Genomic DNA, 25704 nt, shown 5'->3' with positions numbered 1-25704 from the left:
TAGTAAGGAAGCAATGGTGCTACTGTAAAAATCACTCCTAGAGAATTTGAATGCACAAGTAAGGTGGCTATTTTCTTTTAAAATGAAAATATATAAATAATAGAAGTATATATCAGAAATGGAAGATTATTTGGGAAAATTTAAAAATTTAATTAATCAGTAATTGAGGGATTTCTTAAAACCAGTTGACTGTGTTGCCTTATGTAACTTTATTTTGATTCATATTGTAAGGAAATATTAAACACAATAAGTAGTAATTATTAATGTTTTGAAACTTGTCATTTAAATTTTTTTTAAATTTGTCCACTAGTATATTAAGACATATAAACATGAATTTTCTCCTGAAATACAATTATATTATAATTCCCTTCTGCAATTTGATGTTTTTAATAATAATGATACATTTTAGAAATTTCTCCTTCCTGTTTTACTTGTAACTAATGGAAAACTTTTAGTGCTTCAACATGAAATCTTGTGGTTTTCAGTTTGATATATGCTTCCTTAATTCCTTAATTGTTAATGAAATATGACATATTGATAATGATTTGCTAAGTTGCTGAGCCTGGTCTCAAGATTGTGATCTTCCTGTCTCAGCCTCTGGAGTTTCTGGGATTACAGGCACACACTACCACGCCCAGTTGATATTTCAGAAATTCTAAATTGCTATGAATATATGTGAAATGTAGCGTATTAGTTTTTCAACAATTCTTAAAAACAGTGCTTATTAGTATCCACTTACTTAACCAACACTTTGGTACTAGTCAGTTGTGGTAGAGTCTTTACGTCCTGCTGCCTTTAGGAGAGAGCTGCTTTACAGGCAGTGCTAGGAAGGGCTTTCTCTTTGGTGAAGGGTATGATGAACCCTCATATCATTTTCCTTTTTGATTTTTGGCCTTGCCGTCATCGGGAGTCCTCTCTTCACGTCTCTGAGTCCCTGTTGTACAGTTTGTGTGGCTGCTCACTGGTTCACAGGGATTCCAATTTATATATTAGTGTTGTTTTTTTAAAGCCTCCATCAAAGTGATGAATACCAGTTTGTGAGTTTACTTGGATTGTGCACAAGTGTATTTTGGTGGTTGAATAACTACAGTGTTTGATCTGATAGGTACTGCATATGGCACCAAGCAGGCTGTACCAGCCTGTCAAATATTGATTCTTTTTCATGTTGATTGCAGTACAAATTGAATGAATGTTCTGAAGGCCAAGCAGAAGTTGTTTATTCTTTTATTGCCCTACAAGGATTATGTATTTGAGTCTGACAGGAGCCAAGAAAGTATGAATGTGGTTTAAAGTTATCTAATACTTACACTGAGAAATATTTCAGTATTGCTGGACTGTTGAGGATCTGCAGTAGACATTTTTTGGGGTTTGGCAGCCCAGCTTTTGTCTCCCTTCCTGAAAACACCCCAGTTTCTACAAGAAGAAGCCACGGATTGTTCTTACTGGCGTGTGGGCCAGAGCCCCTTCTGCCTCTTCTGCCCTTGGATGGGACCTGCTTGTCTCTATCTGATACTTTCTAAAGAGCTTTCCTCTAGTAGGAGGTAGAGGTGACAGGAGCTGTGGGGGGATGTCTCTGTGGGGACACTCTGGCCCTTCCCTTGGGCACTGACAGGCTACTTGTGTTAGCTGTTACCTTTTAGAGCTTCCCTGTGATTCTGCCTGAGAATCTTCTGAAAATCTCTTTCCTCATGCTAACCAGAGTTGATTTGAGTTCTTTATGAACTTCACAAGAACTTTAATTGGCTCTAGAAGTATAGCCTTAAAATCTAAAATGAAACTTAGTAAAACTGTCCCCTGCTGGCTCACATGATACAGTTTGATGCCTGTTTATACTCCACTGTGGGTGGTGGTTCTTCCACTGGGCCTGTGGACCCAGCCAGGTGGCATTTTGTTCTCTTTCTAGTGGGTGTTGAACATGTGGTTTGTGCAGGTTTGGGTAAGCACCGATTCCCAGGGCCCTAGTGTTTAAAGCCATGGTTGGTCACTGGATACAGTGTCTTATATGAAGGAGTAGACCAACTAAAACATTCCCTACACTGGATTTTTATGTAATGTATTGTGAAAGTAAACAAAATAAGTACTTCCTTTTCTCTTTTGTTTTTAATGTGATGGGGTACGAAGTATATAAGATGACTAAAGTTCAAGCATTATAATGGTTTTTAAATTCACTTATACAGAATAAAATATACTTTTATCATTGGAGGTATTTGTTTTCTATTGAAATTAAAATTTTGTTGAGTGAATTATGTATTAAAAAGAAAATAAACATTTTTTCAGTCTGAGTATGAAGTAATTAAAAGGAAAATTCGAGGATTTGTATTTAGGTCTGTCACTGTATTGTGTTTCTTTTGGATCACTGTCTTTAACACATCTTTTCACCTTGGTCTGCTAGACAGCATTTCTGTAAATTAGTCCATCTTTTATGAGAAGGTGCATGAAAAATGGTTTCTCAGATATTTAGAAAATGTTAATTATCTGAATAATAGCACCTCAATAGGTTACGCCATGATAGATTAGTCATAACAGCAGCTTGTTTTTATTCTTGTCTGTTAAATATATGCCTAGATGTTCTAGTATACACAATATCCTTGAATATATTTAAATGCATCCCAATTGAATAGGTATCAAATTACTTTAAAAAGAAGATACTGAAATAATAGCACCTGATGTATTAACATTAAAACTGGGGTTTTAAGAAATATATCTATGTGGTGTCATGTTTCTTCAGTGTGTGTATGTTCTTTTCACATTTGCAGGGTTTACATACACTTTAGATTTTGTGCCTTCCCAGCATAGGAATGAATGAGTGATGTTGGAATGAGTTTATTCTAACCTCCCAGAGTATGTTCCCATTATAGAAATGTTTTATAGAACGAGAAGGCCTATGGGATAGTGCCAGAACCTAATTTAACCCAAAGTTTAGTTTTGCTTTCAAGTATAAAAGAAAACAGTACCTCTGTGCAAAGACACTTATAATGGTAAAAAGCAAGTTGAATTTCGAATGATGATGTTTTTTGGCTCTTGAGAGGAGGTTGATGCCAAGTCTTTTAATATGGTCTTCATTTTGCCTTCCTTCAAGGCATCCCTGTAGAGTTAATGTTTCAAGACCAGGGCATCCCACGGCTGAGGTCAGAAGTCAGTGGGACAGATATGTGAGCCTGGAGTGGGCCTAGGCAGTTGTACAGTATTTGTGAATGGAGGGGCCAGAATCAGCAAATTTACACTATTATATTTCTTCCAAGAGCTCATATAGAAAAAGTGTAGGGGCCTCAGGATAAGGGCAGTGCTCAGAGTGGAGAAAAGAGAATAGGAAAGGGAAACAAAGTCCTTTCTTGCTCTTTCTGCAACAAATGTCCCCATATGCTAGATCTAGGCTCCCTTAAACCACTACCAGCAAGGCTGGGGCATTGGGCTGGATTGTTCTTAGCTCTCCAGTTGTGCAGACACAACTGAGGGAGAAGGGCACTCCCTCCCTGTTAATTTGTGCTTCAGGGCTAGTTTCTCCCACGGGACAAGCAGATCAGCATATTCAGAAAACTGAAAATATAAATTTGAAAACCTCAAGGTAATCTACTTGGCTGTTAAAGCCATTCAACAAGAACCAGACATCCTGAGGAAGGAGCTAGTGAATGGTCTGTGTGAAAGATGGACTCATCTTATGTGATGGGATGGGAGTTGAGGAGAATGCATTTAGATAGTGTATTAATTGTATTGTAGGTTACTTATCATGGCAAGTTCTCTAAGATTTTCTTTGTCTGCAAAATGAAAGTGATAATGCCTTTATTATAAAGTTATTGAAGATTTATTGTACTTGCTACATTTTAAAACTGCTTTATAATTCATAGAGCACTGTATGTATGCTAGTTATCCCTCAGAGTTTTGCATTTGTAGCTAGGGTACCTTTTTAGTGTGTCTTGTCAATGGTAAATTTGGGCAATGCTGCAGTTGGTGAAGTTAAGACTCCCTTTTCTGCTCTCTGGACTGAAAACCAGGAGACCTGGATCATGGTGCTGGAGATTAAGTTTGAACCTGATTAGCTTTGTGCTAATCCACCAAAGTGCACATAAAGTGAAATACATGCAGAGTGTGCATACATTCTGCTGCATGATTATAGTTTCTATAAAATGTCATTGTGTTTTATACTTTTTTTGTAAAGTTTACAGTCGGGCCTAGACAGCATGTTTCTATTCAGCTAAACATACCTTGTATTGTTACTTGTGATTAAGATGTCAATAAGGTAGGGACAGTTGCTGCTCTATTAATTATTGGGCAGAGTAGGATTGCCTGAGCCTGTGGCTTTGAGTACTGTTTTTAGTAGTGCTAGTCTTAGGTGAACACTCTTGGGCTCTTTCATGTGTTAAAGAAAAGGATTGCACTCTTTGAGCCCTGGTGGCCCCTTCAGGGCAATTGTTCTGTGAAATCTTATAAATGGGTGTCCATATTTTGTAATTCTTATTCATACAAGCCAGTCATAGAGGTCTTTGCTCAGAGTTTATTAATATAGAGGCCACAAACTTTATTTGCTTAAAATTATTTTTGAAGGTTAGGCATCAGTACATGACATTTCATTATGGTCTCCTCTGGACTTTTGTGTGATTGTTTCTTTCCATGATAGTCTTTCCATCAAAATCATTTAAGGGTATGGGAAAGACGGCAGATTAAGCACTGGACATTGTCATTTGCCTCCTGCATAGATTTTTTTTTGTGTGTGTATGTGTGTGTATGTGTGTGTGTGAGAGAGAGAGAGAGAGAAGATAATAAGACTAATAACTAGCAAAAAGTAGGGGGTTGGGAAGGAGTCAAACAAGCAAGATATTAGAACTTTCTGGGAATGTAGGGTTGATTTTAAAGATGAGACAGGTTGGAAAGCCCTAGCCTATGTATCTCATAGGGAATCCTCTGAAGAAATGCAAGTCATTCTTTTCAGGGAACTGCAAAGGGACTCAGGTCAGCAGCTGTGTTAGAAGTTACAACTTAGAATGAGGTTAATAAAAACAAAAACAGGATACAATTGAAGGACTGTTTATAAAATGGTAGTACAGATCAGCCCTCTTCTCCCCACTTTCCCAGTGCCTGGCCTGTGTATGCGCACGCACACACACACACACACACACACACACACACACACACACACACACACAGCATAGGCAGCTAGCATGTGTTCTCAGAAAATGTAGGAAAAAATTGAGACATGAAACTAAATTTAGAAAATTAACACTGCTAAAGTGGATTTTGGATCTTCAGAGTTAAACCTTCCTCCCTGCTCAATTGGTAGGCTCTGTTCTGTACATGTCAAGTAAAGGTCACTTGCCCTGGGCCAACAGAGTTAAGAATTCCCACCTAAGACAAGAGGCCTTCCCTGGCTGACAGGAGGTGAGGAAGAGATCCCCTCTCCCCTGCACTGCCTCCGTAGTGAATACAGTCAAGGGGCCATTGGGAATGTGAGGGGGATTGACAGCATGAAATAAGAAGTGAAGTCCTGTACAACAAATGCAGAAGCAGCCATTAGACTTCTTAGAGAAAAAAAAAGTGTTGAAGTGAAAATATAAGTAGAAATAGGAGAAAATAAAGTTGAATTAACCTTCCAAAATGTAGAGCAAAAACTAAAAAAGTGCAAGAACAGTTATGAGAAATTAATCTGTGTTTCAGTATTTGACATACAGAAGTTAGAGAAAAGAGGAGAGAAAACATAACAGTGGGACAAGGTGATTCCCTGTGATGGAAAAGGCACCTCTTTATATTAAAAGAACCCACTGAAAACCAGACAGAGTCATGGGTATGCGCTTGGGAAATTTCAGTGCTGTAAGAATTAAGAGAAAATCATAAAAGTTTTTAGAGAGGAAGGAAAACAAGTTGATTGTGTATGAACTGTCAAACTGGAATCGGTTGTTTAAGCCGCAGCACCAAGCATTAGATGTACTGCCTACAAAACTCAAAAGTAAATGCACTTTTTACCTATCAAACTACCATTCAGGTGGAACAGAATAAAGACATTTCAGATGTTCAAGGCCTAGAAAAATTAGCTTCCCATGTACTCTTACCAAGAAGATAGATAGTTGAGCATGTTCTCCAATTAAAAAAAAAAAAAAGAAATAACCAAGGAAGAGTGACTAGGTCTTCAGAAAATACAGTGACTATACTAATTTGACAGTCAGAATAATGGTAAAATAGGTCTAGACAACAGCCATTCCAAATGGAACCAGGAGTACTCCTGAAGCAAATCAAGGATTAACAACTTGAAGATAACTTGTTTCCTCTGAACCCTTTGCTCATAGAAAGAAAGCAATTAGAAATCCCAAGAAAACCTCCATTTGTTCCTTAATTTGTGGGTGAAGGTCATTCTTTTAAATGATCCGCAAGAAAAGTAGGTCGAATTGTCCCCAAACTAGAATTTTCTGATTTGCTGGAGATCAAAACATTAATTATAAAGAATGAAATGTAATTTTTAACACATTCTTGGCCTGGCATTAAATGGTATTTATGTATCATGAGAATACTGGTTGTTGATTTTCTACCACTTGGACTAGGCTTTAAAGAAGTCACAATTGCTGTTTACCCCAAGGCGTAAATGGTCCCAATGATGTAAGGTCTTGACATTGTTAAAGAAGTATAGCTAACCAACCAACCCCGGGTCAGAAACTTCCTCAGAAGAAAAGTGTATTGAGGTTCTAGTATCACTGAAAAATTGATGTACATGGTGGACTTGGTGGAACAGGGAATCTAATTATATTCTGTTTACTTATAATCACATAGTAGAAAGACAAAAAATTGGGAGAGGTGGTTGAAGATTAGTGTGGGCAAGTTAAATTTTTAATTTTTACATATAGGAGAATGAATAGATACTTAATGGTTATTCAATCCAGAAACATACATATTAAGTGTACTAGGGGATATAGAGATAACTACCAGAAGAATGAACCACAAGAATTATCAGAAATTTTATTCTGGGCACTAAGATATAGTGGAGAGAGAAACTGTGGAAACAAATACTTGTGTATTATTTAGAATATTTTATGTACACATATTTGAAAAAATGAAACACTTAAAATGTATTCTAACCTGGCATTTTACTAAGTCAGACCTATAATGAAGTTTTACTAAAGAGTTAATTTAAATCATTGACTTTAAATAATTTGATAGAGCCTTTGGAAATAAAGTTATATGTAAATTTCTGCTTAACTCTTGTCATTTAAAATTTAGTCATCAATTTGAACACCAACAACAAAATTTCAAATGAATAATTCTTTTTTGCCATTATTAAATTTAACACTTTTTCTTAAAACATTTGTGGTTCATACTGTACCTTTATATAGTATGATTATTTAAGAGAAAAATACCTTCTCAGTTTAGCCCAGTTTCAAACTTCAACTTCATGTTCAATTCAGGAGTATACCCTTATTCTTCTAGCCATGTTGCAATAATAAGAGACCATATTTGCCCTTTCTCCTTAAACTAGGAAATTGGGGCAAGTATATAAAACATTTATTTTCAGACATTGGATTAAGATAATATAGATCTGTGAGTCTGAGAGAAAAGAATCACACAAGAGAAGTCCTAAAATCTCTGAAACTTTCTACATAGAGGTATTTTCCAAATTCAGTGCAAAAAAGAGGAACCCAAGCAATTTGGGAAAGCATCTCTGGGAAGGCTAAAGTAGATTAAACAGGTGAGATGCAGTACAGGAGAAGTAGTAGCCACACAGAAAATAGTTTTAGAAATTTGCATGGAGGTGACTTTTGAGTTTGTTGCTGAAGACACCTAAGATGTGCTTACATAAGTCTTCAAGATCAGGGCAAAGAATGGTCAGATAATTGTAAGCAGAATAATTTCCAGAGTTTACACAAGAGCAAACTAAAAAACAACAAGAAACCTTGAAATTCTGAATAGTTGAATAATGAGGATTTGTAGAACACCCTGTAAATTAACTAGAAACCCAAGGATCATGCATTATTAGAGCCAAATTATCCAACAAAATTAAATTAGAAATCAGCATCAGAAAAATATATAAAAAATCCCCAGATACTTGGAAATTAAGAAAATATTTTATTAAGTAGTCCATGGATCAAAGAAGAAATCACAAGAAAGATTAGAAAATAGCTTGAACTTGAGGAAAACAATGTAGTGTGTGTGTGTGTGTGTGTGTGTGTGTGTGTGTGTGTGTATAGAGAGAGAGAGGAGAGAGAGAGAGAGAGAGAGAGAGAGAGAGAGAGAGAGAGAGAGAGAGAGAGAGAGAGAGAGAGAGAGAGAGAGAGAGAGAGAGAGAGAGAGAGAGAGAGCGCATGCGCGCGCAAGTAATTGAAGTAATTCTTTTTTTTTTTTTTTTAAAACCTGGGAATTGAAATGAACTGGGGCACTTTACCACTGAGCTGCCTTCCAAGACTCCCCCTTCTCTGTACCTTTTAAAAAGAAATTTGAAACAGGGTCTTACTAAGTTGCTGAGGCTGGCCTCTAAACTTGGAATTCTGTCTCAACCTCCTGAGTTGCTGGGATTAAAAGTGTGTGCCACTGTGCCTGGCTAATTTTTTAAGAAAATTTAATCTTTAAAAGCTATGGTAGAAAAAGAGTCTAGAGTTTCTTTCCTAATTTACTTTTGCCTTATGAGTGGTAATAAGTGCACTAGATTATACACAGATAGTAGGGAAAAATCATTGAAACCAAAACTCATTCTCTGAAAATTAAAAAAAAAAAAGTTAACTCTGAATCTCGTCAAGGAGAGAGAGAAACACATGGATTAACAATATCAAGATTGAAAGAAAAATAGGTCATCACTACAGGTTCTACAGACATTTATTTATAGGATAATCAGAATATTAGGAACAACTTTATGCCAGCAGATTCAGCTTATAAGACACATACTTATCCAAACTGGCATGAACAGAAAGGAAGTCTGAATACCTCTGTACTTTTTAAAGAAATTGAATTCGTAATTAACAATTTTTTCCCCTAAAGAAAACTCTGGAGCCCGATGGCTTCACTGCTAAATTCTCTCAGCCATTTAAAGAAGAACTATTATCAAATCTTTAAGTTCTTCTAAAAACTAGAGGAGAGAATGCTTTCTAACTCATTTTATGAGGATAGAATTACCTTCCTAACAAAATCAAAGATATTATAAAGAAAGAAATCCATAGACTAGAATCCTTAATAAATATAGATTCTTAAATTCTTTAAATTTTAGCACATTAAAGCCAATAAAAATAGACGAAGTAAGATTTACCTTATTCATGAAAGATTTTATTTTTTGTCAGTGCATGGAGTCCAGCCCAGGACCTTGTGCATATCAGGCAAGCACTGTGCCACCGAGCTACATCCTTAGCCATTATCTCCTGTATAAATCAGTGTATAGTTTGCCATATTAATGGGAGGGGGATATGTAATGATCTCAACACTTGCAAGAAGAGGCATTTGATGGAATTCATTATTGATTCATCATAAAAAAAATGAAGGAAACATTTTGGGCCTGATAAAGGCGTTTTACAAAAAAACCTCTGACTAACATATATATAATGATGAGAAACTATACAGTTTTCTGCCAAAAAATAGAAACAAGACAAAAATGTCCACTAATTTTCTATACATCATTGTGCTGTAGATTCTAACCAGTGCAGTAGAAGCAAGAAAAAGGGTATAGGAGACATACAAATTAGAGATTTTGATTCTTCTTCCTTTTCACAGATGTCTTGATCAAATTTGGAGACAATTTGAAGGAACCTACCAAAAACATTATTAGAATTAAATGAATTAAGTAGGAACTCTGGATACAAAGACAAAATACAAAATGAATCCTATTTATGTGTACTAGCAATGAACATTGAAAAAATAAGTGTTAAAAATCACTGATTTTTAATAAGCATTAAAAGTTATGGAATGGTAAATAAATATACCAGACATGAAAGGTCTGTGTACTCAAAACTACAGAACATGGCTGAGATAAACAGTTCTATAAGAGAGATAACATGTGCAAGAGTCGGCAAATGCAATATTTTAAAGATGTCATGTCTCTTCAAGTTGATCTGTATAGATTCAATGAATTCCTAGTTAAAATACGAACAGCCTTTTCATGTAAATGACAATCTTATGGGAAGGCAAAGAACAAAGCCAACCTTATTACAATGCCCGACTTCTAGGGTTTCTCTAAAAAAACAAACCAAAAAGGCATGATTCTAAGTACAACACAGAGCAGTGGTGCAGAATAGACATTCCAAAAATAGAACCCACATTCCTACTTGGTCAGGGTAGTGAAGAAAGGCTGCCACCTGCTTTAACTCCTGCACCCAAAGATGGGTTTTTAGAGTGGGCCAGCAGTTCAGTCCACTTGTTACTTCATTATGGGAGGAAGGCTTTTAGAATCATCATGGTCTTGGTTTCAATAACAAATGTGTTATTTTATGTCACTAAATAAACTGTAAGCTTAATTGTTGCAGTCTGGGTAGATTGTATTTGTTTTACAGTTTAAGCCTCACTGACTGATTTAATAGACTGGCCAAAAGCAGTTTCAGATACTTTCATAGATTACAAATGATCAGTCTTTGTTGTTTCTAAGATAAGTTGAAACTGAAACAAAATGTTTATATGACATTATTTAAATTTGATTATATTTAATTCCTGTAGAATGGAAGATAAAATGCCAGAACTTAGAGCTTATCCTTTAATTATCTGTTTTTAAAATAGAGCTGCATAACTTAACAGTGCTTCAATTTATGAGCAATTAGCTTGTTTTTGACAGTGGGAAAAAATGACATTTTCCAAGTTAATTCAAATTATACTTGGTTTTAAACAATAAAGGTCATTTCTAAATGATAATTCTATTGTGTACCAACTTAGCATTTGATAGTTTAAAATAAAATTTTTATTTTATGACTCTATTAACTGGTAAAGGGACATTATAAATAGTCTTTATATTAAAAACGTGTACATGTACATGCATAGGCCTACTTAATCATTAGAAATTGCTTGTCAGGACAGTCATGGAAATGTCCTCTGCAACAGTTTTTCTCAGATCTATTTCAGACTTATGCATCTGTTACTATATTTATCTTAATCAGCCCTTGCTGTGAGGTTTGGTTATTTTATTGCAAGCAGCTGTGCAAAGCTCCTTCTTTTTAAAAACGACATTCTTTTGTAGTGCTGCCACCACTCAGAGATTGCACATGTGGGAAGCAAATTAAAAGCTATATAGTAAAGAGGAGATGAAATGCCTGGCGTCATTGTATTTCATGATACTGTCAGAAAAAAACTGCTCTTGAGGACAGTTTAAATTGATCGTATTAAACTTTAAAAAATTATAAGAAAAGATATCATCAGAAATATGGATTATCACCCTCGGGTTATTTTGAACTTGAAATTTCTTATGCTGGGCTACTCATGCCAACATCTAATTAGTCTTCTCTGATGCTGAGAAATGTAAACATACTATAATGTATATATTTAGTGACTTTATAATATAGATTACTAGGAGACTGAAATTCCAAACCTATTGCCCATTTGGGAACTTTAGGATATATGTAAACGCTTTTATAAACACAAACTTAAACCTCATTCCAACTTTTGGTAGTTTGAAACATTTCAGTTTCAGTCTATAAGCATTAGACTCAGTAGATCTTGAGTCTTAGAACCTTTTCCAAGGGCACATAGGTAGTTAAAAATATTTAATCTTAGATATTAATTGTACCCTTCTGCCATGTAGGATTTTTGTTAGTTTAGAGAAATACTGTGGTGTTGGGGAAGTGGTCCTGGCAGCGTGATCTTGATTGCCCAGAGGGCACACAGGTGGTCGCCCCTGCAGGCAGTTCTTGACACTTTGTATTAACTGAAGGGACATTGGGCCATTTGCTGTTGGAGACGACCTGTCTCTTATTTTTAGAATTATGTTTATTTCTCCTGCCATCCTCTTAATTCAGACTCGTATTACCTGCCTCCCGAGCCAGCCTCACATTTGTAACTAGACTCTGGGATTCTTTGTTCTCCTCAGTATGTTTATGTCCATGTGATGTCCAGGTTGACTTTACTCCAGAACCTTCAGTGATTCTCATTGCCCACCAAAGAAAGCATAAACCCATCCTGGCCCTGGTGGTTTCATCTCCCGTCCCTTTGCACATCCCGTCCTGTGTCTGTGCCCTCCAGACCTCCTGCTGTTGTCAGGAAGCCCCTCCTGCCCACATGCTCCCTCCTCAGGGAGTATTTTCTGTGGCTTCCTTCTAAAGCATCATTTGTGCTTCATCTTTTAGCCTCAAATAAAAGCAATCCGGCAAATTCCGGGAATCAGCACAATTTGGGGCACACCATCCAGAGATGACCTCCTCCACACACGGTGCAGCCCTGCAGAAATAGCCTGGCCATTCAAGACAGTCCACATTCACTTTGTTAATTTCTTTTTGCTAATTTGTTTATGGATGGATCTTTATGCCAGAAAGGACATTAGTTTTATTTCCATTTTAATTAGTTAGAAATGTAATTATTTTCCCTCCTTACTTAGCTTGCTTACTTGACTTCTTATGTTAATTTATTCCAATATATTTATAGTTTGTCTGCTTGAATGATGCTATATTTCACATCATTAAAATACAATTTGTATGCAGAAGAATTACTTGTCTTAACACTTTACTCTGAGGTATACAAAGGTTATCCACTATATGGTGATATATTTAGATAATTTTGATGCACTATTTCAAAAAAGAGGTTCTGAGTGTTAATTCACAAGGAACCAGATGAGGTGCTAGGCACACTGCCTCAGTGAGCAGCTTGCAAAACTCCTTCTAGTTGCAGTCTTCCTTGGCTCTTCAGAGATCAGCATTTGGGATCACAGAAGGACCATGCATCTGTAAAAGCCAGCTCCTTACTATGCTGGCTGAGATTTGGTTCAGAATGAAAGAGAGGCTCTTGTTCTGAGCAGGGAGGCCTGCTGAGGTGTGTGCACAGGATAGCATTGGGCCCGTGAAAAATACTGCAAATTGGTCTGTTCTTGAAGTTTTTCTTTTTTTGTTTGATTGATTTTTACAATACTGGTGATTGAACCCAGGGTCTCGTGTAAGCTAGGCAAGCCCCCTACCACTCAGCTGTGCCCTCAGCCCTTAGAAGTTTTATTTTAAAGACAGGATTTCACTAAGTTGCCCAGACTGGCCTTAAACTTGCCATCCTTCTGTCTCTGTAGGAATGTGTTGCAAACCTAATGCAAAGGAAGATTTCTTTTATAGTCTTGGTTTTTAGGATACAGGTCAAAATTTACTGATAAAGATGAGTAACTGAGATCAGAATACCTGATAATTTCCAAAGTTCTAGTTATTTTTTCATTTCATATTACACAATATAGAAAGCCCCCAAATTTTTGCATCTTGCTAAACATGAAAATGGTAACTGCCAAATTAATTTTGCCTAATTTCCCTTGAGTTGGAACTCACTTAGTATTTGTAGTCTGATGTTCAAACTTGTTTTTCATTTTGTATTTATAAAAGATTTTTGTAGAAATTATTTCAAGCAATGAAAGCATCTTGTTTGAGGAATTGTGTGATGAATTATTTTCTTAAGAGTTAATGACCTGCTGGGCGCAGTGGCGCATACCTATAGTCACAGCAGCTTGGGAGGCTGAGGCAGGAGGATCATGAGTTCAAAGCCAGCCTCAGCAACTTAGCAAAGACCAAAGCAACTTAGTAAGACCCTGTCTCTAAATAGAAAGTAAAAAGGGTTGGAGGTGTAGCTCAGTGGGTCAGCACCCCTGAGCTGTTTCTGGTACCAAAAACACAAAAACAAGCCAACAAATCCACAAAGAGTAAATGGCTGTATTGTCATTTTTAAAACTAAAAATGTTATACATACAGTGGACTTAAAAGGTAGAACTAAGAAGAAAAAAAAGTCACTAGTAGTAATTGATATAGAAACAGAAAGTTTGCCTATTCTCATTAAATATATGTCTGCACCAAATGTAATTACAGCCTAGTAGTCAGAATGTGAAAATCAAGATTTTGGCACCTCCATATTAAAAGGTTGGTGTTAATGGCTTCATTTCTTTTCATGGGATTTTATGATGTTTTTATTTTAATTTTGTCAAGACATGTTGTATTCATCCCCTGTGATATCTTAACGTTAATACTGTGCTACTTCAGCTGTTTTTCTGGGTTTTTGTTTGCAATATCTTAATGCATTGGTCATCCAAGTATCTCTGCCTATTTGATCTTAGCCCTGTGAAGTTAGGACCTGCAAAGACAGCCACCTGGACTCTGTTGTCCTTAGAGAGATAGAAGAGGTAGCATGGTGATATATGTGCATGTTAAGCCTGCCGATGGGTCCTGGGTCCCCAGTCCCCATCTGTGCCATGGGGTTTGTGGCCTCACCTCAAAGGCTTGTTGTGGGAATTAGAACAGGGCTGGCATGTAATAAGCTGCAGATTCATGTTCTCTGCTTGCTGTTTTAGGGTGTTTTTCCCCCCAAGGTACCAATATTTCCTTGATCATATGTAAAAGTCTTAAAAAATAACTTCTGCTTTTTCTTCCTATATATAAAGAGAAAAGGTAGAAAAGAGAGATTGGTTATTAGATCAAAGGATTTCCTCAGAGCTTTTGTAGTTCAATTAGACATAAAAGAACCACTTAACAATAGAATGTTGAAGGAACTAGATCAGAAGAAAATTATCTAATACTGTACCACATTAAATTACAGTCATTCTTCAGCACCTGTAAGGGATTGATTCTAGGATCCTCTTCCCTCTGTGGGTACCAGAACCTAAAGAGGCTCTTATATAAACCGGTGTATTTGAACCTAACCTACACACATCCTCCCTTAGATTTTTAAATCATCTCTAGATTACTTATAGTACTTAAGACAATCTAAATTCTATGTGAATGATTGTTATACTGTCTTGTTTATAGAATAAGGATATATCAAGAAAAAGTCTGCGCATGTTCAGTAGAGATGCAGTGTTTGTTTGTTTTTCCCTTCACTCGGTCTTTGGATAGTTGAATCTGTGGATGTATGCAGTGACAATTGTATGTAATGACAGCACGTAGAGAGGGCAGGGTGAATCATTCTTTGCTTTGTCAGTATAAAAATTGACCCAGAGAGTTGTTGAATGGAGTGTACAAGGGCCATGGTATTATCAGGGAAGAAAGAGATTGTTCAGAATCAAAGGAGTAAATGAGAATTTCCTCTGTCCTGGCATACACTCCACATTTGGCTCCCTTCTCCTTTTTCTTTTACAGGCTCTTTGGGAGCTTATATCAGTGGAAACCACAGCTTCTGTCTTTTATAATGAATACTTGATCAGCTATGATTGACTTGTATTTACCATTCTCCAGTGGCTCCTCTCAGAAACCCAGCTCCTTTGTAAATAGAACAGACCCCACATGAGTCACTCTCCTGCGAGTGTCACACTTGGAAAACAGTACAGGCATAAATTGCACCCTGGTGGTCTCTGCTTTGTAGAAGACCTGAGAGAGGAGGTAGGGCTTCTTTGCTGGAGAAGAATTGGTTTCTTAGTAGGGGAGGGGAGCTCGTTTTTTTTTCCTATCTTGATGAGAGCCTGGCACTTGGAGTGTGTCACTGCACCCCAAATGTGAGAGATGCTTGCTTGGTGTTGTGGGGGCTCAGAGCACTGTGCCTGGGGGATAGGCAGGAAGAGGAGATGGGGAGCTTCTCCGAGCATTCACAATGGCAAGTCATTCTGCCTTCCTCACTTCATAAAGGGTGAGACCTGAGAGTCAGTCAGGTAGACAGGATCTTACCTGTGGTGACCCACAACCCCAGTGCCCTCTCTGTCTGTCACAACAGAGGTCTTGGTGGACTCATGCCCTTTCCTAATAGAGGGAAGTTGCCCTGTGTTCCCAAGTGATTTCTGATCTGGCTCTTGCTTGTCTGCACAACAGCCCGGGTTGTGTGGAGAGCTCTGGGACAGGGAGCAGCATTCCTTTCTGCTGAAGGAAACAAAGCGCGCTCGTGTGTTGGGTTGGCACAGTTGGCTGCCCACAGTCTGATAGAGGCTTGTTTTGGGGATGACTCTCCATATCTCACCAAAAGATGGACGATATCAGTGATTCATTAGATAGAGGAAACTTGAAATTTTCTTCTATTTAATGAATTTTAAAACCAGGGTACTGTTTTTCAGAGAGAAGAAAATATAATATTTCCTCAGCATTTATTTTTTTTTTAGAAAAGCTTTTAGTTAGCTGCTTTAGCATTCGAGTAAGATACCAAATTGCCACAGATATTTAGCACTGACAAAAATACTCCCTTCTGATTTAGGATCACTTAGTTACTAGCAATAAATATAGGTTGCTGCTGACTGGCAGCTCCCTCGGTATACTGGTGGCTTACCTGTGGATGTGGAAACTGCAGGGCCCAAGCTCTGTCCTGACTTATCTCACACAGCACCTGCGGTGGCCAAGGGCCCTGTAACACACCATACGTACATACTGTGTTTGCTGACTGATATAGTAGCTGTGGGACTCGGCACAGAATGGTTTGATTTGACTGTGACATTAAATCAAATTTCCAGAGAAGTGAAAAAATATCTGTATCCAGCAGCAAAGCAGATGGATACATCCTGAGGAGTGGGTGAGGCAAGATGCATGTGAGGAAGGGTCCCTTTGAGCTGGAGTGGCCACATAGCTGGGAGTTCCTGTCTCTAGTCCTGCCCTGGAGTAGCAGGAAAGGTGGCCCCTTGACAACAGCATGCATCTGTGCCCTTCCATATTGGGCAATTTTAAAATTTCTTTTTTCTTTCTAAAAGAAGAGGTTAGTAGAGAATATACTTTTAAGAAACCCCTAAATTTTTGAAAAGTCTTTTTAAATTTGTTTAAAATTAAACCGAGGTTGATAAACACATTTTGAACATGGAGTTGAAGTGTGCTTTTATTTGTGATATTTATAAGCATGAGCAAAGATGTTGAGAATATCTGAGCATTAAGTAGCATTTTAATATCTCTATTACATTGCTGATCTTATGTTACTAGTACATACACATTCAAAAAAAAATCTGAACAGCTGTGTAGTTAGCTGAGAGGACAGCCACAGGGGTTGGGTTACAGGAAAAGGAGCTTGACAAGATGAACTGTAAGGTACTCGTGCTTAGTTGTATCAGAGCCCCTGTGGCTCTAGCATTCCCAGAGCTGCCGCCTGCTGAACTCTAGGTCTGCATTCAGAAATAACGGATTCTATGCTTATTACTGTTTTCTGTTTAGTCATTTACATGGGGCTCTGTACTGCAGACATAGAAGCTTCATCACACTGTTGTTCATGAGCAAAACATGCCATTGTGCTCGCCAGTTAATAATAACGTGTATGTATATATAACTGAATTTGAGTGTGGAACAGTGAGGACAAAAACTAGTATTATAAAGTCAAAGATGCTAAAAGCATGCGACTTACCTTCCAGGTATTTAAACTTCTGTTTCCTACCTAGAGCCATGTATACAACCTAGACTTCCTTTCCGCTCCCATCTTTTGCAGGCTTCCTTTGTATCATGTGTTTTGACCCTCAGCGTTCTTGGGTAGTTTCATTTTTATTTTCCCTTTGTTATATTTCTGATAATTGTAGGCATTTTTTTTTGGAAGAGAAACTAGTACCTCATTTTGCACAAGAAAGACAAAATAATAACTACTTAAAAATGAGGCCTGATGCAAAGGCAGTTCACTGAGGAAAGAATAGGCCTTTCATCTATTGGTCATCCATATGCAAAAGAATGAAACTTCAATTCATATCACTAGCCATAGGTAAAAATTAACAAAAATAGATTGAAGACTTAAATATAAAAACTAAAAATAGAAACTCGTACAACAAAGGAAAAAATCCTTCTAATCTCAAGTTAGAAATCTAAGATCTGTTCTATAAGACACCAAAATCATGATCCATACAAGAACAAAATGTATACACAGCTAGTCTTCTGATTCTAAGAGTTCCATATCCAACTTCAGATTGAAAGTATTTGGAAAATATTGATTCTTATTCTGAACATGTGCAGACATTTTTCTTTCCAAAAATATTATAGCATAACAAGTATCTTTACAAACATTTACATTGTATTGGTTAATAAGTAATGTGGAGATGATTTGTAAGTATATCAGAGTATATGCTTAGGTTATATGCAAATACTATGCTCTTTTACATTAAGAACGTCAGTATTTGTGGGTTCCAAAATCTGTGGGTCCTGGAACCAATTCCTTAGGACATAGAGGGACAACTGTATGGCGGGCTTTATCTAAATTAAGAATGTCTGTTTTCAAAAGTCGGTATGAGGAGATTGAAAAGACAGGCCCCAGATTGGAAGAAATGTGTACATCATATATCTTACTTGTGTCTAAAATATTGTAAAGAACTCTCCAATCTCCATATTGAGAAAAGTAAACAACCTAGTTAAGAAATACTCAATAGATTTGAGCAGATTTCCCTAGAGAAGACTTAAAGATGGCAAATAAATGGATTAAAAAAAGATATTGAGCAGCATTGGTTGTTAGGAAAATACAAGTTGAAACCACAATGAGACACTACTAAACATCTATTAGAATGTCTAATGTTGAAAAGGCTGCATAGTTGGCAGTGAAGCATGCATCTGGAACTTTCATACACTGCACATAAAATGTAAAATGGTACAACCTAGGAATTAGTTGGCATTTTCTTAAAAATTTAAACATACACCTACCATATGAGCCTTATGGTAAGCATATGGTAAGATATGATAGCAGTTTCGTATGTGTAACATTTATTTTTACAGGCGCTTAGAAGTCTTCCTTGTTTTTTCTTCTCCATTGTGTAGATGTTCTGTAGTCTATTCAACCTGTTCACTACTGGTGGACCTTTGACTTGTTTTCCTTCTTTTGTTATTAAAATAATGTCATAATGGAAATCCTCTTGCATATGTCACTTCACATTTTTACCAGTCTCTCTGTGAGTAGATTTCTAGGAGTGAAAAAGCCATGTATTTCAAGGGTGGGAACTCCAGGGTATCACTAGACATTCCCTCCTAGGAGATAACACATTGCCTTCAGAGCAGACCATCCAACCTTGGAATATTTCCTGGTCAAACTGATGAGCTGTGTAAATTGCATTTCTCTTAATTAGCAGAGTCGGTGGTTTTCATGTTTAAGGGTCATGTGAATTTTTAATTGTCTCTTTGTAGCATTTTCTCCTTTTCCTTTTTTAGTGAACTAGTGCCAGTTTTTAGGAGTTTGTTATGTTAAGAATTAATTCTTTTATCTTTTTTCCAGTTGTAAATATTTTTCTTCTTGTTTACCATTCTGTTTTGGCTTTGCTTAGAGTTTTTCTTTTTTATATTCTTTTGCTTTATAAGCATTTTGAGTTCTTTTTTGTTTATTAGTTTTTGGCACCAGGGATTGAACTCAGGGTCTCTTTAATATTGAGCTGCATCCCCATCCCCATCTTTTTTATTTTGATACAGGGTCTTGGTAAGTTACTTAGGACCTTGCTAAGATTCTGAGGCTGGCCTTGAACCTGCAATCCTCCTGCCCAAGCCTCTTGAGTTTCTGTAATTGCAGGCCTGTGCCACTATTCCTAGCTACAAGTATTTTTTTTTTTTTTTTAATGAATAGGAATTTGTTACTCTCTTTGAGGACCTACAGGCAGGTGTGGATCTGCTGGGCGACTCATATGCCTGTTTGTTGGCCAGTGTGGCTGGTGCACAGTAGACTCTAGGGACAGCCAAGCATCTCACATTTAGCCCACATGCCTTCTTTTCTCCTGCAGGCTGGTTCAGGCTTGTGCTCAGCACAGGGGCAAAAGCATCTACCCTTCAGGTGGACACCTGATACTGCTGGTGATGCCCTGCTTTCTGCATCCAGACCTGACTTAGGCCGGAGGCTGGTGCAAGCTCCTTGTGCTGTCAGTCAGCTCCACTCCTATGGCACACGGTCATTTTTAAACAGCAGCTTTTTGCTTATTTTTTTGTAATTTTTTTCTTTGCATTTTTTTTCCTTTTTCTTCTGCCCTTCTTCCTTCCTCAGATCTCAGGCACACAGAATTAATTGTTCCCAGCTTTTTTCCTCCTCTTTTTGGTCCTTTGTTTTCCTTACAAACCAGTATTTCACAGAACTGGTGTATTACCTAGCTATTTCGAAGGTGTAGGTCTTCCTGAAAGTGTTGTTTGCATCTATCCCTGAACTTGAAAAGAAGAAGATAGTAGCTCAAAGTTGCGTATCATTCATTTAAAGCTGCTCATGTTTCTTGCCTAACAGTATATATGCTGTGGAGGCAGGTCGGGGAGGCAGCATCCCAGGGGCCCTGAGCTCTCATGCGTTACCATCACAGGACCCAGTAGACTGCAGCCAGCCAGGGCAGCAGCTGCCAGCTCTTGTTTTACCCAGATGTGCCTAATTGAAAGATCTCTTTTACACCATTCTTGGTTTTATACAAACTGCTCTTTTTATCATTCCCTGCTTTGAGAGAATACTTTTCAGGATTACTTGAGAAACATAAGTTAAAAATAAAAAACAGAGAAAAATAGCTATTTTCTATCCAGTATTTCCCCTCTCCAAACAGATGCCTTTTTCAACCTCAAGTGTCTCATGTGTCTCAGTGTCATGACAGATCACTTGCCAAAGTCAAAATAATAAGACTCAGAAATTCAGTGTTTATGAAATCGGTTCACTTGAATGTGAATGTGTGATGATGCTGCCAGATAGGTGGGCAGAGATCATTCTTGAGGTGCTGATTTGTATCATGATGCTTTTGCCTGTCAGGTTTCCTGTGAAACGCTAAGGAACAATGATGTGACTTTTTGCTGGAAAAGTGGGGGCTGTGATTAGGGCCACGGAAAGCAACCAGTAGGAGGAGCTGAGACAACAGTGCAGAGATAGTAGCGTCATGAGCTGGGGACTTGGGTCCTGGAAGACACAACAGGATTCATTTGAAACTGAAGAAGGGATTCCCCTGCCTTTGAGCCAGTGGCATCTGAGGTGAGGAAGAGGCAGGAGAAGACATGGAAAGGATTGTAAGCTGTGTAAGAGCAAGACAGATGGGCCAAGTGGGGGGATGGAGAGACGCCTGCTGCATGGAGGTGTGTTGGGCTGAGGGAGGAGCCAGGGTGCACACCTGAGACTGGGAAAACCTGAGGAGCCTCGGAGTGAGAGTCAGCTGCCCACCAGGCCACTCCTGAACCCAGGAGCACCTCTGGGTGGAGTTGGTGATTTTCTGCAGCAGCATTGTGCTGCCCACAGTTACAACCAGAGGAGATAACAGGGCAGTGCAGTGTATGGGTGGGAATTTGCCAGAGTTCACAGTGAAAGGTGAGAGAGAGCAAGGGGAAGGCACCTTTTGTTGTTTTGTTTTTTTTTCTTTGCAGTACTAAGGGTAGAACCCATAAAACTACATTCCCAGCCCTTTTTATTTTTTGAGACGGCATCTTGCTAAGTTGCACAGGCTGGTTTTAAACTTGTGATCCTCCAGCCTCAGGCTTCCAAGTGGCTGGGACTGCAGTTTGCACCACATGCCCTGCTAAGGGTGGGAAGGTTTAAGACCGAGGATGAGGACTCCGATGAGAATGTGATAAAAGTCTTGCAGCAGTGGGAAGGTCAGGCTAATGGAAGGTGAGAGCTTGAGTGGGCCGAGTGTTTGTTGGGAGTGGGTGACAAACTCACCCAACAGAGGCCTGCCCAAGGGGCTGGGCATCTTTCTGTGCTAGGAGCCTGGGGAAGGAAGGCAGAGCTGGCGGGGCGCGGCTGCCTTGGTGCCTTCAGATCCCCGGCAGCCTGCGCTCTCGCCATCCTCCTCATCGGGCAGCATTCCCTCCACAACTTCTTTCTTGTCTCATGGTTCTAAGGCAAGCTGTTTCCGTGTTAAATAGCTGTTTGTCTCCCACATCTGTTCTCTCATGTTTATTTGCTTAGCTTCTGACTTCTTCATGTGTATAAATTACTTCTGTTGCGAGAATTTTGCCTTTATCGTGATTTCTGTCTTCAGTATTTTGTCTTTTTTGATGCTATTTCTAATGTATTTATTACTTCTCTAAGAGTGTTATTCTGGTTTTCAGTGTTTTTCATGGCTCTTTAATTTCCTTTTTTTTAAATTAAAGCATTTTAGTTATATATAGTAATGTTGGGTTTATTTTGACAGAATTATATGTGCATGGAATTTTATTTCAATCCCCTTTCTCCCCCGTACACTTTCCCTCCCCTCCTCTCCACCCCACTCTCTTTCCACTACTCTACACATCCTCCTTTTGCTCATTTATTTACTTTTGGTTAGTGCTTTCTACATATACATAAAGGTGAAATCCCCTGTGGTATATTCATATATGCATATAACATGATTTTGCTAAGTTTATTCTATACTTCCTTCCCTCTAGCATCCCTCTTCCCTCCCTCTCAGTTCTTCTACACCACTAATCTTCCCTGTATCTTTCTGATATCTGATTTTGCCGTAGTCTCCATATGTAAGAGAAAACTTTTGACCCTTGACTTTGTGACTCTGGCTTCTTTCACTTAGTATGGTATTCTCCAGTTCCATTCATTTACCAGCAAATGCCATGATTTCATTCTTCTTTATGACTGTGTTAAGCTCCCATTGTGTATGTAGACAACATTTTCTTGATCCATTTGTCAACTGATAGAAATCTGAGCTGATTTCATAATTTGGCTATTGTGAATTGTGCTGCTAAACATTGAAGTGACTGTATTACCATAGTCTGCTGATTTTAGTTGTTTTGAATAAATACTAAGGAGTGGCATAGCTGGGTCATATGGTGGTTCCATTCCTAGGGTTTTTTTGTTTTGTTTGTTTGTTAATCTTGCTGCTTTCCAGGATGGTTGTACTGATTTGCAGTCCCACTAACAGTGTATGAGTGTACCTTTTCCCCCATCTCCTTGCCAGCATTTATTATTTTTTTTGTGTGTTATTGATGATTGCTAATCTGACTGAAGTGAGATGAAATCTTGAGTTTTGATTTGCTTTTCCCTGAATGCTAAAGATGTTGAACATTTTTTCATGTATTTCTTGGCCATTTGTGTTTCTTCTTTTGAGAAAGTTTAGTTTAGTTCTTTTGCTCAGTAAATGACTGGGTTGTTTGTATTTCTTGTGTTAATGTTTTTTTTTTTTAACTTTTTTCGTAGTTGTAGATGGACAGAATACTTTTATATTATTTATTTATTTTTATGTGGTGCTAAGAATCAAACCCAGTGCCTCACACATGCTAGGCAAGCTGTTTGCCACTGAGCTACAGCCCCTGTCCAAGTTATTTTGAGTTCTTTATATATTCTGGATATTAATCCTTTGTCAGAGGAGCAGTTGGCAACAATTTTTTTTTCCCATTCTGAGATTCTCTCTTCACACTCTTAATCATTTTCCATGCTGTGAAAAAGTGTTTTAATTTGATGGCATCCCATTTATTGATTCTTAGTTAAATTTCTTGATCTTTAAGAGTCTGTTGAAGTCAGTGCCTGAACCTGTATCATGGAGTGTTGACCGTATGTTTTCTTCTAGTAGTTGTAATATTTCTGGTCTAATTTTTAAGTCTTTGATTCATTTTGATTTGACTTTTGTGCAGGGTAAGGGAGAGGGACCTAGTTTTATTCTTCTATATTGCTATCCAGTTTGCCAGCACCATTTGTTAAAAATGTTGTCTTTTCTCCAACATATATTGGCACCTTTATGAAGTGTCAGATAGCTATAAGTATGTGGATTTGTCTTTGTCTTTGGTTCCATTGGTCTTTGTGTCTATTTTGATGCCAACACCATGCTGTTTTGGTTACTGTAGCTCTGTAGTATAAATTGAGATCAGGTATTGTGATGCCTCTTGTATCGCTGTTTTTGCTTAGATTGCTTTGGCTATTCTGGGTCTCTTATTCTTCCAAATGAATTTAAAGGTTCCCTACAAAATCAGGAACAAGACAAGGATATACTTTCTCATCACCTCCATTCAAAATAGTTTTTGAAACTGTAGCCAGAGCAAACAAACAAGAGAAGGAAATTAAAGAGATACACATAGAAAAAGAAGAAGTCAAACTATCTGTTTGCTGATGACATGATCTTGTGTCTAGAAGACCCCAAAATCTCCAACAGAAGACTTCTGGACCTGACAAGTAAATTCAGCAAAGTAGCTAGATACAAGATGAGCACTTCTAAGTCAATAGCTTTTCTAAACTTCAACAGTGATTCTGTTGAGAAAGAAATTAGGAAATCATTCCTTTCCTAATAACCTCAGAAAAAAATTTGAGGAATTAACCTTGCTGTGGCCCTCTCATCTCTCTCCGAGCCACAGCCATTAATTAAGGAGATACCATATGAGAGGCAATGGAGGATGAATAAAAGAGTCTAAGAGACACACAGGGAGAGAAAACGGTGGGGCCGGTGGGCACTGCTCTCTGCTAGAGATGTAGTGACCCTAAACTAGCTCAGCGCATTTATTATATAAGTTTTGTAAAAAGCTTATCTGTGGGTAAATAGGCTATATGAAGGATTCTCTCATCTCTGGAACTTGGTGCCTGAGCTCAAGGACTCAACTGCTAACTGCTCTGTGCCTTTGCATGTAACTTGCTCAGGCCAGCATCACTGTAACAACTGGGCTGGTTCCCCGCACAGCACAACCATGATTCAATTCACCACTCTCCACATAACCTAACCAAGAGGGTAAAGATCTCTAAAAGGAAAATTATAGAGCACTGAAGATAAAACTGAAGAGGGCCCCATAAGATGGGAAAGACCGCTCCATGTCCTTGGGTAGGCAGAATTGATATTGTCAGAAGGGCCATACTACCAAATGCAGTATACACAGTCAATGCAGTCCCCATCAAAATGCCAATGACGTTCTTCACAGAACTAGAAAAAGCAGCCCTTAAATTAGGAGCTCTTCACTTCATCCTCATGGAATGTTTTGTTGAGGATGCTCTGTAATGTAGGCTTTCTAGTTGAGAATTCTTTTCATTTTTGTTTATCATGGAAGGTTTTTATCATTTCTCTTCGATACCATGGAATTTCATCTTCAAATCTGAAACTTAATTTTGCTGGATATAAAATTCTTGGTTGGCATCCATTTTCTTTCAGAGCTTGAAGTATATTATTTCAGGACCTCCTAGCTGTGAGGGTCTGAGCTGAGATCTGAATTGGTTTCCCCCTCTATGTAATTTGATTTTTTTCCCCTCTCACAGCCTTTAAGATTTTATCTTTATTCTTTGTGTTAGTCATTCTCATTATAATGTGTCTTTGTGTGGGTCTGCTCTAATTTTGTACATTTGGGGTTCTATAAGCCTCTTGTATTTGATTTACAATGTTGTTTGGTTTACAATGTTGAGGTATTTTCCTACTGTTCCTAGTTTTTCTAGTGTTTTGAACATGAAGTTGTGCTTTATTTTGTCAAATGCTTTTTATGCATCTATTGAGATGATTGTGTGATTCCTGTTTTGATCTATTAATTTGATGAATTTTGTTCATTGATTTTCGTATCCTTATGAGGAATCCTCAAATAGAACAGTTGTGACAGTATACTGTATTGTAATGGAAGTTACATGACTGTGATCTTTCTGTCACAGGACAGGTAGTGTGTGTGTGTGTGTGTGTGTGTGTGTGTATAACGTGCATACACTAGACAAAGAGATGCTTCACACCCTGGGCAGGACAGAATGGGATGGCATGAGATTTCACAAGATACTCAGAAAAGCAGTTTTGAAATCGTGAAGTAATTATTTCTGAAATTTTCCATTAATATTTTTGGATTTCAGTTGATCATGGATAACTGAAACCCCAGAAAGCAAAAGTAAGGATAAGCTGGGTATCGT

At 37.9% G+C, this 25704-nt stretch overlaps 1 long non-coding RNA gene across 3 annotated transcripts in view; it reads left to right on the top strand.

Annotated features, from left to right (window-relative positions):
* Positions 1-25704, top strand: part of LOC144369935 (uncharacterized) — a 112825-nt gene that overhangs the window by 1925 nt on the left and 85196 nt on the right. For 2 of the 3 annotated variants that reach the window (XR_013429786.1, XR_013429784.1), the window contains exon 1: positions 20779-20892. The exons of the other annotated variant lie outside the window; for it this stretch is intronic. This is a non-coding gene — a long non-coding RNA (uncharacterized LOC144369935). Of the gene's footprint in view, positions 1-20778; positions 20893-25704 lie in introns of those variants that run through there. 3 annotated transcript variants of the gene reach the window in all.

The sequence above is a fragment of the Ictidomys tridecemlineatus genome, chromosome 13 (assembly GCF_052094955.1).
Source record: "Ictidomys tridecemlineatus isolate mIctTri1 chromosome 13, mIctTri1.hap1, whole genome shotgun sequence".
In the NCBI taxonomy this organism is placed as follows: Eukaryota; Metazoa; Chordata; class Mammalia; order Rodentia; family Sciuridae; genus Ictidomys; species Ictidomys tridecemlineatus.
The sequence above is the reverse complement of the archived record's forward strand: the minus strand, read 5'-3'. Positions and strand labels throughout refer to the sequence as shown.